The sequence below is a fragment of the Pleurodeles waltl genome, chromosome 10 (assembly GCF_031143425.1).
Source record: "Pleurodeles waltl isolate 20211129_DDA chromosome 10, aPleWal1.hap1.20221129, whole genome shotgun sequence".
NCBI classification, from domain to species: Eukaryota; Metazoa; Chordata; class Amphibia; order Caudata; family Salamandridae; genus Pleurodeles; species Pleurodeles waltl.
The window spans coordinates 1,071,721,334-1,071,736,429 of record NC_090449.1 but is presented as its reverse complement, the minus strand read 5'-3'; the positions used below and the strand labels follow the sequence as shown (position 1 = coordinate 1,071,736,429).

The following is a 15,096-nucleotide window of genomic DNA, read 5'->3' as shown; positions in this document are numbered from 1 at the left end:
AGGTGGAAAGATTTTGTGCATCGAAGTTCAAATTAGGTGGGTGACAAGCTTTGTCAGCTGGGTCCATTGAGTAATGTCTATAAACCTAAGTCACAGATCCACTCCTGGAGGTTTGGAGTAGATTTCCAAATCTTCAGGGACTTGACAGGAATCACAGAAGTGTGTGTTTCTAAAGCTCTCCGTTTCTTTGTAGAAACGTCCAAGAAACTTCGCAGAGAATTCTCATACATGACATGTATGCATGCAGAATCTCTACCAAGAGAAATGTTGTAAATAAAGTATAAAGGTGCGCTTCGATGCATTTTTTCTATGTGGAAAAAATTTGCTTTATGAAGTCTCCCATTTCCCTACAAACCTTGGTCTCAACATTTGGGGGCGTTGCCTTTACTTTCCCAGTTGTGGGGTACACATTCAGCAAGCGCTTTGGAAGCATTCTAGGCGCACGGAACGTTCTGTGAGCCTGGTGAACATGTGCTGCAGAGGTGTCTGTGGCCCCCTCATTCTCACAAGTCCTCCCTGAAAGGTGCAGATTTGCAAAATGTTCACTCCTAACGTGTAATGTTGAGTTTCAAAGTGGAGAAATCACTTTAAACGTTGTCTGAAAAGCTTGTACTGATACTTTAAAAGCAAATAAATGTCAGCTGTGGATTTAAAAGCCACGGAATGGTATTCGGGTTCCTTCCTAAACATGAAGTAAAGATTAAAAATGTAACTTCTGAAAATACTGCTGATCAGGTTCTAAATTACACCTGCATTTGTAAACCTTTGTATGCAAGCTGCAGATTTCCAAGTCTCTTGGGCCAGTATTCGAGATAAAATAAAAAACTGAGATGCAAACTTTTCTTGTAGAATTACGTCACACTGACGGCTGTCGTTGTGACCCAGAGTACACATTATGGACTCTGCAAACGTGTAGATTTCCAAAACAAGTTTCTGGTGGCAGTGGCGCGCGTGCATACGCACACAAGATGTGTACACACTGACACAGCACAACGCAGTGATGTGTGCTTCTTTCATGGGTGTGGAGGAGATGTGTTGCCTGTCCCTGGAGTGAGATACCCTGTGCTTGTCTTCAGCTCTTCCCTCGTTTCCTTCCCCCCCCCCTCTTCCTCATGACTGGCGGGGGGGGGGGGGGCTCAGGGCCCAGGCACCCTCCAGCAGTGTATAAAAGAAGCATCCACCCGGCCCTGGCCTCCACAGGCGCTACGGACGAGTGGAGAGACCAGCAAGGGTGCATCTGGTGTGGCCAGTGGGCACAGTGTCCGGGCACCGCCCACTATGGTGCCATGTGCTCAGTCCTGCATTGAATAAAAGCCCAGAAGTGCAGTAGCACCAGGACCAGAAGGCCCGGGACATCCCGGAGTGGCCAGCCCAACGGATCCTGTACCAGGCTGAACTTTGCATCTGGAGATCTCCCCATCCTTTCGACCTCCCCGGCACAGCCCACAGCCGAAGACACAACCGTTTAAGGGAAGGAAAAGAAAGTGACCAGGAAACCTGTGCAGACACAAGCACCTGCCAGAGAGGAACCGTGAGTTACCAGCAGTGCTGCAACACGCTTACGCCACCTGTGATCTTGGTACATTGCATATGTCTGCATATGTGTCATGCGGCTCAGGCGGGGTGATGGAGCGGTGAACTTTGTGTATCGCTTATGATGGCACACGTCTTACAAGCACACGGGTGAGAGGGAGTAAGGCAGACCTCACGGTAATGCATGTCATACATGGACAGGAGTGGGGGCTCCCTGCAGACCTCACATTAACATATATCATACATGCACAGATGGTGAGGGGGGGCTCCTTGCAGAGCTCACAGTAACATGTGTGAGGAGGCTCCCTGCAGAACTTACAGTAACACATGTCATACAGCCAGGGGGTGAGAGGGCTCCCTGCAGAGCTCACACTAACACACATCATACAGGCAGAGGGGTGAGGGGGCTCCCTGCAGCCCTCACAGTAACACATGTCATACAGGCAGAGGGGTGAGGGGGCTCCCTACAGCCCTCACAGTAACACACATAATACAGGCAGAGGGTGAAGGGGCTCCCTACAGCCCTCACAGTAACACGTCATACAGGCAGAGGGTGAAGGGGCTCGCTACAGCCCTCACAGTAACACACATCATACAGGCAGAGGGGTGAGGGGGCTCCCTGCAGAGCTCACAATAACACACGTCATACAGGCAGAGGGGTGAGGGGGCTCCCTGCAGAGCTCACAGTAACACGTCATACAGGCAGAGGGGTGAGGGGGCTCCCTGCAGAGCTCACAGTAACACGTCATACAGGCAGAGGGGTGAGGGGGCTCCCTGCGGAGCTCACAATAACACACGTCATACAGGCAGAGGGGTGAGGGAGCTCCCTGCAGAGCTCACAATAACACACGTCATACAGGCGGAGGGGGTGAGGGGGCTCCCTGCTGAGCTCACAGTAACACACGTCATACAGGCAGAAGGGTGAGGGGGCTCCCTGCAGAGCTCACAGTAACACGTCATACAGTCACAGGGGTGAGGGGGCTCCCTACAGAGGTCACAGTAACACAAGTCATACAGGCAGAGGGGTGAGGGGGCTCCCTGCAGAGCTCACAATAACACACGTCATACAGGCGGAGGGGGGTGAGGGGGCTCCCTGCTGAGCTCACAGTAACACACGTCATACAGGCAGAAGGGTGAGGGGGCAGGTGAGGGGGCTCCCTGCTGTACTCACAGTAACACACGTCATACAGGCAGAAGGGTGAGGGGGCTCCCTGCAGAGCTCACAGTAACACGTCATACAGTCACAGGGGTGAGGGGGCTCCCTACAGAGGTCACAGTAACACACGTCATACAGGCAGAGGGGTGAGGGGGCTCCCTGCAGAGCTCACAATAACACACGTCATACAAGCTGAGGGGGGTGATGGGGCTCCCTGCGGAGCTCACAGTAAAACATGTCATACAAGCAGAGGGGGGTGAGGGGGCTCCCTGCGGAGCTCACAGTAACACACGTCATACAAGCTGAGGGGGGTGACGGGCCTCCCTGCTGAGCTCACAGTAACACATGTCATACAAGCAGAGGGGGGTGAGGGGGCTCCCTGCAGAGCTCACAGTAACACATGTCATACAAGCAGAGAAGGGTGAGGGGGCTCCCTGCGGAGCTCACAGTAACACATGTCATACAAGCAGAGGGGGGTGAGGGGGCTCCCTGCGGAGCTCACAGTAACACACGTCATACAAGCTGAGGGGGGTGACGGGCCTCCCTGCTGAGCTCACAGTAACACATGTCATACAAGCAGAGGGGGGTGAGGGGGCTCCTTGCGGAGCTCACAGTAACACACGTCATACAAGCTGAGGGGGGTGACGGGCCTCCCTGCTGAGCTCACAGTAACACATGTCATACAAGCAGAGGGGGGTGAGGGGGCTCCCTGCTGAGCTCACAGTAACACACGTCATACAAGCAGAGGGGGGTGAGGGGGCTCCCTGCAGAGCTCACAGTAACACGTCATACAGTCACAGGGGTGAGGGGGCTCCCTACAGAGGTCACAGTAACACAAGTCATACAGGCAGAGGGGTGAGGGGGCTCCCTGCAGAGCTCACAATAACACACGTCATACAGGCGGAGGGGGGTGAGGGGGCTCCCTGCTGAGCTGACAGTAACACGTCATACAGTCACAGGGGTGAGGGGGCTCCCTGCTGAGCTCACAGTAACACGTCATACAGTCACAGGGGTGAGGGGGCTCCCTGCAGAGCTCACAGTAACACACGTCATACAGGCGGAGGGGGGTGAGGGGGCTCCCTGCAGAGCTCACAGTAACACGTCATACAGTCACAGGGGTGAGGGGGCTCCCTACAGAGGTCACAGTAACACACGTCATACAGGCAGAGGGGTGAGGGGGCTCCCTGCAGAGGTCACAGTAACACGTCATACAGTCACAGGGGTGAGGGGGCTCCCTACAGAGGTCACAGTAACACAAGTCATACAGGCAGAGGGGTGAGGGGGCTCCCTGCAGAGCTCACAATAACACACGTCATACAGGCGGAGGGGGGTGAGGGGGCTCCCTGCTGAGCTGACAGTAACACGTCATACAGTCACAGGGGTGAGGGGGCTCCCTGCTGAGCTCACAGTAACACGTCATACAGTCACAGGGGTGAGGGGGCTCCCTGCAGAGCTCACAGTAACACACGTCATACAGGCGGAGGGGGGTGAGGGGGCTCCCTGCAGAGCTCACAGTAACACGTCATACAGTCACAGGGGTGAGGGGGCTCCCTACAGAGGTCACAGTAACACACGTCATACAGGCAGAGGGGTGAGGGGGCTCCCTGCAGAGCTCACAGTAACACGTCATACAGTCACAGGGGTGAGGGGGCTCCCTGCAGAGCTCACAGTAGCACACGTCATACAGCCCCCCATGTGTTACACTGAGATCCACCGGGTGTGGCAGAGTCTGGGCTGTGGGGTACACCCTAGGGCCCCTGCACTGTTCTCTGTTCGCTCCTCGGTTACAAATGTGCAGTGTTTGAGCAGATGATTGAATGTGGGGTGAGACCACGCCCACAGCACCCTTGGGCTCCAGAGAAGAGCGCCTCTATTCAACCCATCACTGCCTCATGCGCCCAGCCCCACAGGCCTTCGGAGAAAGCGCATGTGATTTACTGGGCCCATTCGAGCCGGGCATGTGACAGGCGCCTTCCAGCCACCCCCGCATGACAGCCCCGGCCTCCCTGGAGGGTGGGCTGGCATGTGACTCAGCCCCGCTGGCCTCCAGAGGCAGTGCCCTCCGCCTCGAATGGCCCCCACTCTCTCGGAACCTCATGGCGCTATCTTTACAATTCACAGTTGGGTGGATGGATGGACGGGTGGAATGTTGGATGGATGGATGTGTGAGTGAATTGATGGATGGATGGATGGATGAGTGAGTGAATTGATGGATAGACGGATGAGTGAGTGGATGGATGAGAGAGTGAATTGATGGATGGATGGATGAGTGAGTGAAATGATGGATGGATGGATGAGTGAGTGGATGGATGGATGAGTAAGTGAATTGATGGATGGATGGATGCATCCATTTGAGTTGCTACGGATGCACTAGTGTCCATCACATGTGCGGGGTGAGCAGATGAATGGATGTAAGAATGAAGGATCGACAGGTGAGGGAAGTATGGATGAATTGTTGACAGGACAGAAGATCGGATGCTGTGTTGCGATGCGTGGGCTGCTACAAACAGAAGGATTCAGTGGGGGGGTAGATAAACAATGGATGAATGGGTTGATGGATGGAGTCATCTAATGTTGGGTGAGTGAAGCAACAGATGGAAGTTGAGGCAGGCACATTAGGGATGGATCGGTAGGTACAAGGATGTGGTGTTATTGACTGATCTGCTGAATAAGGTAGGGAGGTGCACGGACAGAGAACTGATGACTGATGGGGGCTGCAGGGATAGTGCACAGAGGACTGATAGAGACTGCATGGATGGTGCACAGACAGAGGACTGATGGAGGCTTCAGGGATGGTGCACAGACAGAGGACTGATGGGGCTTCATGGATGGTGCACAGACAGAGGACTAATGACTGATGGAGGCTGCATGGATGGTGCACGGACAGAGGACTGATGGGGGCTGCATGGATGGTGCACCGAGTGCTGATGGGGCTGTATTGATGGTGCACCGAGTACTGATGGGGGCTGCATGGATGGTGCACCTAGTGCTGATGGGGCTGCATGGATGGTGTACGGACAGAGGACTGATGGGGCTGCATGGATGGTGCACAGACAGAGGACTAATGACTGATGGAGGCTGCATGGATGGTGCACGGACAGAGGACTGATGGGGGCTACATGGATGGTGCACCGAGTGCTGATGGGGCTGTATTGATGGTGCACCGAGTGCTGATGGGGCTGCATGGATGGTGCACCTAGTGCTGATGGGGCTGCATGGATGGTGCACGGACAGAGGACTGATGGGGCTGCATGGATGGTGCACCGAGTGCTGATGGGGCTGCATGGATGGTGTACGGACAGAGGACTGATGGGGCTGCATGGATGGTGCACAGACAGAGGACTAATGACTGATGGAGGCTGCATGGATGGTGCACGGACAGAGGACTGATGGGGCTGCATGGATGGTGCACCGAGTGCTGATGGGGCTGTATTGATGGTGTACCGAGTACTGATGGGGGCTGCATGGATGGTGCACCGAGTGCTGATGAGGCTGCATGGATGGTGCACCGAGTGCTGATGGGGCTGCATGGATGGTGTACGGACAGAGGACTGATGGGGCTGCATGGATGTTGTACGGACAGAGGACTGATGACTGATCGAGGCTCTATGGATGGTGCACAGACAGAGGACTGATGGGGCTGCATGGATGGTGCACGGACAGAGGACTGATGACTGATGGGGCTCCATGGATGGTGCACGAACAGAGGGCTGATGGGGCTGCATGGATGGTGCACGAACAGAGGACTGATGGGGGCTGTATTGATGGTGCACGGACAGAGGACTGATGGGGGCTGCACGGATGGTTCAAGGACAGAGAATGGATGGAGTCTGCACGGATGGTGCACTGACATAGGACTGATGGATGCTGCACAGATGTTGTACGGACAGAGGACTGATGGAGGCTGCATGGATGGTGCACAGACAGAGGACTGATGACTTATGGAGGCTCTGTGGAAGGTGCACGAACAGAGGGCTGATGGGGCTGCATGAATGGTGCACAGAGGATTGATGAGGGCTGCATGGTTGGTGCTCCGAGTATGGGGGCTGTATTGATGGTGAACGGACAGAGGAATGATTGAGGCTGAATGTATGGTGCACGGACAGAGGTCTGATGGAGGCTGCATGGATGGTGCACGGACAGAGGACTGAAGGGTGCTGCATGGATGGTTCACAGACAGAGGACTTATGAGGGCTGCATGGATGGTGCACAGAGGACTAATGGGGGATGCATGGATGGTGCACAGAGGTCTGATGGGTGCTGCATGGATGGTGCATGGACAGAGGGCTGATGGGGCTGCATGGATGGTGCACGGACAGAGGACTGATGGGGCTACAGGGGTTGTGCACAGACAGAGGGCTGATGACTGTTGGGGGCTTCATGGATGGTGTACGGACTGAGGGCTGATGGGGACTGCATGGATGGTGCACAGACAGAGGACTGATGACTGATGGGGGCTGCATGGATGGTGCACGGACAGAGGACTGATGACTGATGTCTGTACAACATCTGTGCAGCATCCATCAGTCCTCTGTCTGTGCACCATCCGTCCAGCCTCCACCCATTCTCTGTCCTTGAACCATGGATGGTGCACAGACAGGGCTCTGCGGGAGACTACATGGATGGTGTACAGAGGACTGATGGAGACTGCATGGATGGTGCACAGACAGAGGACTGATGGTGGCTGCATGGATGGTGCACGGACAGAGGACTGACGGGCTCCTTGGATGGTGTGCAGAGGACTGAAGGGGGCTACAGGGATGGTGTACGGACCGAAGACTGATGGGGGCTGCATGGATGGTGCACAGAAGACTGATGGGGGCTGCATGGATGGTGCACAGAGGACTAATGGAGGCTGCATGGATGGTGCATGGACAGAGGACTGATGGGGCCTACATGGTGCACGGACAGAGAACTGATGGGGGCTGCATGGATGGTGCGCAGAGGACTGATGGGGCTGCATTGATGGTGCACGGACAGAGGACTGATGGAGGCTGCCTGGATGGTGCACGGACAGAGGGCTGATGGGGCTGCATGGATGTTGCACAGACAGAGGACTGATGGGGCTGCTTGGATGGTGCACAGAGGACTGATGGGGCTGCCTGGATGGTGCACGGACCGAGGGCTGATGGGGCTGCATGGATGGTGCACAGAGGACTAAAGAGGGCTGGATGGATGGTGCACAGACAGAGAACTGATGGAGGCTGCTTGGATGGTGCACAGACAGAGTACTGATGGAGGCTGCAGGGATGGTGCACAGACAGAGGACTGATGGAGGCTGCATGGATGGTGCACGGACAGAGGGCTGATGGGGACTGCATGGATGGTGCACAGACAGAGGACTGATGGGGCTGCATGGATGGTGCACGGACAGAGTATTGATGACTGATGGGGGCTGCATGGATGGTGCACGGACAGAGCACTGATGGGGGCTGCATGGATGGTGCACGGACAGAGGACTGATGACTCATGGGGGCTGCATGGATGACGCACAGACCGAGGACTGATGAATGCTCTATGGATGATGCACAGACAGAGGAGTAACATTACCATAATGTAAGATAAGATAACACACCATAAGATGACATAACATAAAAAACATGACATAACATGAGACAACATAACATAATATAACACAACATAAGATACCACAATACAACATAAACATAACATAAGAGAACATAAGATAACATGATAACATAACCTAACATAACATAAGATAACATAAGACAACATAGCATAGCATAAGATAACATAAAATAACATAATATAACATACCATAATATGACATCACATAACATTAGATAACATATACCAAACATGAGAAAACATAGGATAGCATAAGATAACATAACATGGGATAACATAACATAGGATAACATAACCTAACATAACATAACCTAACATAAGATAACATAACATAACATAACACAACATAAGACAACATAACATAACCAAACATAAGATAACACAACGTAAGACAACATAACATAAGACAACAAAACATAACCTAACATAACATAACACAACATAAGATAACATAACATAACATAACACTACATAAGATAACATAACATAAGACAACATAGCACAACATAAGATAACATTAAATAACATACCATAATATCACATCACCTTACATAAGATAACATATACAAAACATAAGATAACCTAAGATAACATAACATACGATAACATAATGTAAGATAACAGAATCTAGCATAATATAACATTAAGATAACACATGGTAAAATAACCTAGCATAAGATAACAAAGCATAACATATTAAAACATCACATAACATCACATCACGTAACATAAGATAACATAACATAATATCACATAACATAGCAGAAGATAACATGAGACAACATAACATAACATAACAACACATCCTAGGAAGGAGTGTGGAATACTGAGGACAGTGAGTGTAGGCCATGACAGAGAATGTTTGACACACCGTGAAACACTGTAGGTGAGCGGTTACCGTCTGTGTGTGTGCAGAGTGTAGTCCCCCGTTTGTGCAGGGCTGTCACCACGGTATGTGACACTCTATTTGGTTGTGTTTCATATTGTAGAGGTTTGTGTCCTAGCAGACAGTGGCGGGTAAGGTTGGAGTCCAGAAATGTGTTGTCAAGAGTTGGATTAAATTGAACTGTGGTGTGTGTGCTACATTTGTGTGTGTGTGTGTGTGTGTGTGTGGAGTGGGCATGTATAGCCCACGATGTGAGGACCAGTTCTGTCCTCATATGGTGAGTAAACACTGTCAGTTCCAGATAAACACTATCCTTGTGAGGACCGGTGCGTTAGGAAGACCGGTCCCCGTAGTGTGTTTAGGTAGTTTCGAGCAAGAGCATAAAAAAAACTGAAAGTACACTTATATTTGCCTCGATCTGCTTTAGAACCTTCTCTACTATCAAAGCGCGTGTGGAGTTAGAATAGTAAATACACACTTCATTACGGTCAGTGGCCGGTCCTCATAATTATAGGTATGTCATATTGTGTGTGTGTGTGTGTGTGTGTATGTGTGTAGAGTGTGTGTGTGTAGTCTGTGTGTGTGTAGAGTGTATATAAAGTGTGTGTGTGTAGTGTGTGTGTGTGTGTGTGTGTGTGTGTAGGGAGTGTGTGTGCGTGTGTGTGTGGAGTGTGTGTGTATAGAGTGTTTGTGTAGTATGTGTGTGTGTGTGTGTTTGGAGTGTGTATAGTGTGTGTAGTGTGTATAGAGTGTGTGTGTAGTGAGTGTGTGTGTGTGTGTGTAGGGAGTGTGTGTGTGTAGTGTGTGTGTGTGTGTGTGTAGTGTGTGTGTGTGAAGAGTGTGTGTGTGTATAGAGTGTGTGTTTAGTGTGTGTGTAGAGTGTGTGTGTGAAGTGTGTGTGTGTTTGGAGTGTGTTTAGAGTGTGTGTGTAGTGTGAATGTGTGTGTGTGTAGGGAGTGTGTTTGTGTGTGTGTTGTGGCAACTTTAAGTTAACCTCTATAACATGATCCTTACGCAGGTTGATGACAGGCTATGGGTGTGTTAGTATATCTCAAATGGAGGCACTGCTCCGATGGAGCTCTCAACATTCCAATGTTCTAATGCATGATCTGGTATGTTTAATATATTTGCCTAGCATATGTGAGTTTAGTACAACCTTGTGGCAATATTGGAGTTCAAGATCCTTCATGGTCTGGTCTCAAGAATTCCTGGTAGTTTGATTGGATAAGTATTAGTGTAGCTGTGAGTATTATGATGCTTTCGTGGTCATGTTTTTCTGTGTGTTCGGTACAGTGGTTGTTAAAGTTTAGTGTGTGTAGTTGGAGGTCTTTACCGATTTCGGTTTATGCCAACTGAAAGACTGGTAGATTATTGCCCAGCTTGAGGCATGTGTACGAGGCTTGAGGTATGTGTACGAGGCTTGAGGTATGTGTACGAGGCTTGAGGCATGTGTACAAGGCTTGAGGTATGTGTATGAGGTAACTGATCAGGATTAAACTGGTCCTGGGCTACTTGTGTTCTGGTTCAGGGAGACCCTGGCTTGGCAGTTCCCATTGGAGCAGGATCCAGACTGATTTGCATATTTCTGGGTCTAAACAGCTATTGCACGGTGGGCTAAAGAATGATGGATTGGAAAGCTACCCCAAGTCATTGCCAGTAGTTAAGGCACATTGCAAGCATTCCTCTGTTCATCCTTTGTGTGTTTATGTAATGCCCTAGGTGGCAAGGGAATGCTCAGATGAGGGCCCCGTGCTGCTACTGGAACCAAGCTACTCCCAACTAAACAGCTCCAGTCAGGGTGAAACTGGTCCTAGGTTGCTTGTGCTCCGGTTCAGGTAGGATCTGGCTTGGAAGTTCGGGCTGGACTGTTCCCATGAGGAGCAGGCTCAAAACTCACTTGCGTGTGGCTCAGTCTAATCTGAGATGGCATGGTGGGCAAAAAACAATGGGTTGGAATGCTACCCGAGTAAATGCCAGTGGTTAGACCTGCTGCACGCATTCCTCACATCACATTTTGTGTGTCCGGGATGGCTGAAGCTATGGCATTTTCATTTCTGGGAGGGTGTTGGGCTAGGGTTGTGTGTTGCTCTAGACTGGTATATTGTTTGTGAACAGCAGGGGCTGCTGTGAGTTTGGTGCCTTAGAACTGTGTTGGATTTTGGAAGAGATATGCAACTATATGGAAAATCTGAACTGCGTGGGGGGTACAATCAGTGTTCTGTCTATTGTGTTATATTGGATGTTGTGCGTTGTTTGTAATGAAAGGTTATGTGCACGGAGACACCCAAACACTGGTCGAATCTGCCATGTGCCACATTAATTTTTGCTGGCTGCTGGCTAGTGTATTCAGTTTGTGTTGTTTACTATCGTGCAGAGGTTGTGAGCTTGCTTACACCCTCCAACCGCAACATCTGAGTTGTGTGGACTGTGTGCTGCGTACTGTGTAATGTGGGTCGCTGAATGTTTGTGTGTTGCTTGGTAGGAACCGCTGTTGTGAGAGGTGTAATGGCCTACTACATGGTGAACTTGAAGTGTGTCGGACGCATACGTGGTGTTCTGTCTACTGTTTTCTGTTAGATGTGAGAACTCTGGGCCAAATTTACAGGGATTTGACGTAGGGCAGCGCAGCAGGTCGTCTTGCTGTGCTGCCTTACGCCAAAGTGTGAGAGCAGCGAATGTACTGTATTTATGCAATACGGTGTATTCCTGTCCTTGTCCCTGTGCTGGTGCCGTTCCAGCAGACTAGGGCCAACGTAGCCACCCTTGCACCATGGTGCAATGGGGCCCATGTTGTCAGCAGGATTGGTTTTGTGCAGGAAGGGACACCTTCCTGCACAAAAACAATCCTGAATGGTGCTTTCCTCTTTGTGTGTGTGTTGCAGGATGCAGCACACATGGAAAGAGATAAAAACAAGGAGAAATAAAAATATTTATCCTTGCTGTGCCTCACCTCGGAGGTGTAAGGTTTTGGTGCATCCCCAGGTTTACGTTATTTTGTAAATCTGGTGAAGCATCAAATTCCATGGCTATTGCTTGGGAAAACCCACACAATGCCAATGGAACGCCTCCCTGGCGTAGAGCAAGGCAACGCAGCGACTGGAGCTGCCTCCTCTTACTCCATATCTGTGAGACCATTCAAAGCCACATGAAGTGCCACTGTGTGGCCTAGTAGATATGGTTGAGAGGTTTGCTCCAGACTGAAACGTTCAGTGTGAAGACACAAAGTGCGTGGTTGGTTGTCCTTGCAGATCAGGAGGAATCTGAGCTAAAAAGATACACAAACGGGCAGATGATATTAGTACCATCACTGCTGTGGCAAAAGGACCCACCCTGCTTTCACTGGTTTGACATCAGAATTGCACAGATTTGGCAACGGGTTCACTTTTTCAGTCTTATCCAAGATCTTCTTGAAAGATATGTGCAGGCTTTCTGCTCTTCTCACACTGCCTCATTTAGCTTCATAATCTCTGGGTCTTGTCTCCTTGACACCCAGGACTGTGTGGCCTCTTTGTCCTTTCTACACAGCAGTACACTTCTTGATGCCCCCTACGAGTGTTCTTACCTGGCTCTGGTGCTCTGGGTTCATGGCCTCTGCAGCACAATTCCATTATTTATTTCTTTATATATTAAATGCATTTACATAGAGTGGATCTAGACAAAAGGGCTGCGGAATGCAGGAGAGTAACCTGAGCTAACAACAAGCAAACGTTAAACTCCACCTACTCTGGGAGACAGCCAGAGAGTAACAGAAAGGTACAGGTTACAGAGTAGTGCCTTCAGGATCCTTCCGACAGCTTCTTTGCCTCTGCGCCCACATCTATAATACAGCGCGGGCACAGAGGCAAAGGGGTTCCCTCATTTTCTTAGGGCCACGCCCCCATGCAAATGATGGAAAACCCTCTGGTGATAGTGTTGGCATTATGTGTGCGGCAAAGCTATCTGTATTACAAAAGTGTCTGCAGAGGCGTTTGCGGCCCCTTCTGTAATACTAAAGTGCCCAGGGGTGCACAAAGCGGGAGCAAACACCTGTTACCCCTCCGTGGCACTTGTATAATATGGCCCCAAATGAGGGGATCCTTTTGCGTCCGAGCCCGTGACGTATTATAGGTGCGGGCATAGAGGCAAAGAAGCTACAGAAGCTGTCAGCACACTGTCAGTGCGCCCCCTGGTGGCAGCCCTCTGGAGGGGGAAAGGGGTCCTATGGACCCTCCAGATATCCCCTTACAGGCGGGTGCAGTCACTCTCTGTACCTGCCTGCAAGGAGATCTCTAAACCCCCTTAAAAGTGCAGGCAGGCTGTCCCCTGCACAGTGAAACATGGATCAGCTTTAAAGCAGCCGCTCCCTTTTTCACTTGAATGAGCTGCCCCCCGGGCACCACAAGTTCACATCTGCCCTGGGGATGGCACATTCAATATAATATGGCACACTCTCCTTGTTTGCATCGGTTGCACCTTTTGAAAGGTGCGCCTGGCGCAAACAAGTAAAATGTACCACATTCCATAATACGGCCCCAGAAGGTCCGGATTTAGCCTGAATTGTTGCAATCTTATGTTCCACTGTCTGAGTGCCAAGCAGAAAAGCCTGGTTTAGGGTTCTATTTGTCTGGACTGAGAGGATGTCTTATACATTGATCTCTGTTCTCCTCTGACATGGAGTTTGTCATTTAGGTAAGATGGTGGCCAGCGTTGAGTGCTTGCAGGGTCATGATGTGACCTCTGGCCTCCAAGAAGTCTAGGCCACTTAATAAGGGAGTGGTGCGGTCCTACCTTTATCTCCAGTAACCTATCAGGGTGTAGCATGACAATGACACTCAAGGGAGCAGTGGATGATTTTGGAAGATCCACAGGTGCCCCAGTACCTCTGTCCAGGTTCTGTCCTGCAGTGTTTTGGGAAAAGATAGTTTCAGTTTACTCAGCAGCTGCAGGTGAAAGGATGCATTTCTTGACAATTGTGAGCATTCTTGTGTGATATTCAGTTTTTGATCAAAAAGAAATCCAAGAGATTTGGCATCAGGGATGCAGAAGATAGAGAACCTTTGGAAAAGCAGAGGGCCTGATTTAGATGTTGGCAGAGGGGAATAGTAATATTCTATGGAGATCTTAATACAGCGGCAGGATATCCGTCATGTTTGTGAGGGAGTATTCAATCCGCTGAGATCTAAATCATACAAGAGTCTAAATTCATGTTTGAACTGAGTGGGAAGTCACAGGAGAATAGAAGTATAAACTCAGGGGCATATTTATGACATAGCGGCACAGTGCAGCTCAGCAAGCCACAATGCTGATAGGCTTTTTCCTCTTTCTATGCGTGCTGCAGAATGCACGCATAGAAAGAGGACAAAACGAGGAGAAATAAAAATATTTCTCCCCGTTACGCCTCTACTGGGGAGGCGTACCTTTTTGGTGCATTCCCAGGTTTACCTGTTCTTGTAAATCTGGGAATGTGTCAAAAACCATGGAGAACACCCCCATAACACCTATGGAAACGCCTCCCTGACGTAGAGTAATGCAACGTAGCAATTTGCGCTGCATTACATTGCTCAAGATTTATGAAGCCACGTAGGGTCACACATGGTGCCTTGCGTGGATTCATAAATCTCACTTAAGGTTTGCGTCACTCTTACACCACAATGCCTAGTGCAAGAGCGGTGCAAAAGGGCTGATAAATATGCCCCTCAGTTTTACGGAAGTTCATCTTTAAGGGGACTGGGTACCTCCAATTTATTGATTTATCAAAGAATATTTTCAAGTTAGTTATGCTGGTCAGATTAGAGCCTATAAGATGCAGTAGTACATCAAGACTTTTGTGCAGAGGGAGGTTTTTATTCTGCAACATAGTACCAAGAGGCTCTAGTATACGGTGAATAGTTGGAGTCAAAGACCAACATCTGTGGGATGCCACGCTTGAGTTGGAGTGGGGCGGTTCACACGA

The 15,096-nt window shown here is 50.2% G+C and overlaps 1 protein-coding gene across 1 annotated transcript in view; it reads left to right on the top strand.

Annotated features, from left to right (window-relative positions):
* The first annotated feature begins 1,196 nt into the window (after positions 1 to 1,196).
* The window catches only part of LOC138262258 (endothelin receptor type B-like), a 76,256-nt gene continuing 62,356 nt past the window's right edge, over positions 1,197 to 15,096 (top strand). The window contains exon 1 of the mRNA XM_069212130.1: positions 1,197 to 1,531. The gene's annotated coding sequence lies outside the window, so the exon portion shown is untranslated. The remainder of the gene's footprint in view (positions 1,532 to 15,096) is intronic.